The sequence below is a fragment of the Paramormyrops kingsleyae genome, chromosome 13 (genome assembly GCF_048594095.1).
Source record: "Paramormyrops kingsleyae isolate MSU_618 chromosome 13, PKINGS_0.4, whole genome shotgun sequence".
Lineage (NCBI taxonomy): Eukaryota > Metazoa > Chordata > Actinopteri > Osteoglossiformes > Mormyridae > Paramormyrops > Paramormyrops kingsleyae.
The window spans coordinates 6,215,286-6,218,500 of record NC_132809.1 but is presented as its reverse complement, the minus strand read 5'-3'; the positions used below and the strand labels follow the sequence as shown (position 1 = coordinate 6,218,500).

General features: G+C 37.9%; 1 long non-coding RNA gene across 1 annotated transcript; it reads right to left on the bottom strand.

The window, feature by feature from the left end:
• Positions 1-1,702: 1,702 nt before the first annotated feature.
• Positions 1,703-2,840, bottom strand: LOC111838973 (uncharacterized). The gene is made up of 2 exons (XR_002837002.2): positions 2,691-2,840; positions 1,703-2,313 (listed from the first exon to the last, which is right to left on the bottom strand). It is a non-coding gene; the product is annotated as an uncharacterized lncRNA (long non-coding RNA).
• Positions 2,841-3,215: the final 375 nt, after the last annotated feature.

Sequence of the window (3,215 nt, the reverse complement as noted above, 5' to 3'; positions counted from 1 at the left end):
TACATAAAGAGTACAACATCGCTCCTCTAGAGCCCTGAGTAATATGACACAGACTTGCCTAGTCAGTGTTAATATGGCATTCTAGTTGCTATATTTCTATTCTCCACATGTGCATGTCATCTGTGATACACATTCTATACTTCTAACAAAAAAGCATTTCTTACTGCCATGGCATCCAATTAATCACTAAGTGTTCTCATCCAGCATTGCTGAATCATTGCATTTCATCCTTGATTGAACATGTTTTTGTGCTGATTATTATAAAATCTTGCTCCATGTGCAGATACCAGAGGAGAAACTTTATGGAGCCCCTTGGCTAAATAAATGGTTCAGTACCTTTCACCCAAATATTCCAATATTCTGATTCATAAGTCACAGCCACCATAATTGTAATATAAATGTATATTCAAGTTATGTAATGGTGAAGGGAAGGTCTAATTGTTGGGAATTCCGCATGCAGTCCTTGCAAAATGGGCTTTCCTCTTTACAGCTGCTGCAGTAATTGCTGGTATATGATTGGCTAACTGTTGTACAGTGGGAATAAGAAACTCCCACTTGAAATGTACAGCAATGACATGCGTTGCTTTCATTATAGTGTACTTAGAACAGCTTTCATACAACTTGCTTACCTATAAACCTCTTGACAGATTAGCCTGTTGGTTTAAATGGGACACTAATCTCTGGCTTTCTGGGAATAACAGTCCAATATCATGAAGCCCATTCAATTACTGAATCTGACATGTTGAAACTATTGACTAAAGATTTGGAATAATGGCTGAGTGGTTTGGTCTATTGCCTCGTTGGTTTGAATCTTACCTTTGCTCGGGTGTACATTCCTACCATGTCACATGGATTTCCATGGAGCACCTGTGATTTGTCCTTTGGGAAAAACACTGACTGGGAATCCCCAAATTGCTCATAGCCCGTGGATGTGTGTGTGCAGATGTGCACCACAATGGACTAACATTGCATTCCAAACGATTCAGAAAGTGTCCTATGTTGCCTTTCCTGTGACCCCTGTGCTGGATAAGTGGCTGGAAGATGAATGAATAAATAATAATCACCGGTGAAATGTATCGTTGTTAAACCTACTGAATAAATACTGCCGAAAATTAATTTAAAAATATTAGTGCCATTCAAAACGGCAATACATACAGTAAAGAATAGAGTTATGTTTTTTTTTTTCCTTGAAGAGAGTTGAGCAAAATTTGTACTACATTTTGTAAAAAGTCAATGACGTCATCTTGTTCATTAAGGGATTTTCTATAAATTGGATGTGTGTTGCTACTTGGGAACATTATTTCGACATGATACCCTAACAGTGTGAGGAGATGAAATGGCCATCTCATGGAGAGAGGTGTAATTGCACCAGAAGGACAGGATGCCCTTTGCTGTTCAGAAATCAGGCCCAAACCCAGGTACTGAACTTCAAAACAAGATTTTCATTTCATTAGTGTCATGCAGACACTTAGGGTGTATGGAAATTAAGTACACATCTTTGCATTGTTTGCACCATATGGCATGCAGTTGTGTAAATAAATGGCTTTTTTGTTTTTTAAATGTGTTTTGGACCAAATATGATTGTAATATGTACCTTTCAATTCAAATGATCTCATGTGACCAGCCTGACTGGTCAGTGCGATCACTATTACAAATCACTGTTATCCTCCAGCCAAAGCGGAAGACTCATTAGTGACCTGGCTGAAAATAAGTAAACACACACAGACTTTATTCAAACATGTATAACCCTTCTTTCTAGGTTCAGGGAGGAGGATGATTGGTAAAATGAAACCACAAAAAAAAAAAAAAAAAAACATTTGGAACTACAACCATTTGCTTAATTAATAACATGCCAATAAGCTAACTTCTCTCTAAGGCTCAGCCTGGTCCGTTCTCTATACAATCATTCCCAAATCCCTTCCCTACAAAAAGAAGGAATAAAACATGCATATTATTACGGACCTCACAATCAAAACTGCACCAGGGGAAACCAAATAGTTATAACAAATAATATGAAACAAATACATCCACCCCTCAAAAGATAACCGTGCTCATGAGCTTATCAAAGAAATATAAAAAAAAAAAAAGAAGATTGTTGTATCCCGTCAGTCATTCAGTCCAGTCCAGTTGTCCTCCCTCTGTTCTGTGTCTTTTCTTATCTGAAATCCAACGGAGGGCGCACGGCTCCGGTGCAGATCCTGGCGGGGTGCGTGTGACCGTGCTTCTCCGTTGATCGTTCTCCTCTTCAAGCAACCGTCCCTCCGATGTTGAACAGGATTTCAGCAATCAAAAAACCAACCTGCACGTCGCAGGCTATAAAATCATTAAATCATCTTTATTATTCTACCAATATGTCACAACGACAATATCTTTAATATAATTTGATTCCAAGGTTTCACATACTACCACACAGCCTTAACCTGAGCTACGAACAACCAAAAGAAATTATGGGAAGGGAATATGGCGCGTGCTAGCAAGGTAAAACATATCCCTTTCTTTCCGTTTTCCGTCGTATCACAACAACATGTACATACAGTATCGGTTGCATATCATAATATTCAAGACTTACATCATTTCAATGGGCAAATAAAACTACTTAAATCCCCGGTTGGTTTTTTTTCCTTCCCTTTGCTTCCTGCCATAACACTATAACATGTTTCTTTTTCTTAACTCAATCCCAGAAAACTCACCGAAAATTTCTCTCAAAGGAAACTAAAATCCTTGGACAGAACCCAGAAAACTAATAACTAATTTCTTTTTTCTCTTTCCAAATTACTCTCAACTTATCGAAAACTAAAATTAAACCTGCTACTTGCTTGGCAGCTCCACCATCCAGTCCGTCTTCTTCCACTTTTTTTCCCGCGCGCTTCTTTCACCTTTCTATTTTTTTTTAGAGCGCCACTATAACTGCCGCACTCCTAAACATATTCCCTCTATTGGAGAAACAGAGAATAAGTCCTCCTGATGTTGAACTAAACTTTTGGCTGGCAATTTTAGGGGGGTTACACCTGCTTTTTCATGTCCCCTTGCCAGATTCTGTTACAATATTTTTATTGATGTTGTTGTTATCCACCATAATTTTTTCACAACCATTTATCCAATGCAGGGTTACATGAGAAGCATAGGAAATAAGACAACATACCTTGAATTAAATCATTTTAAGTCAAATAAAGGAAAATTAACACTGAAACTAACACTCAGCAAACTAAACAAAC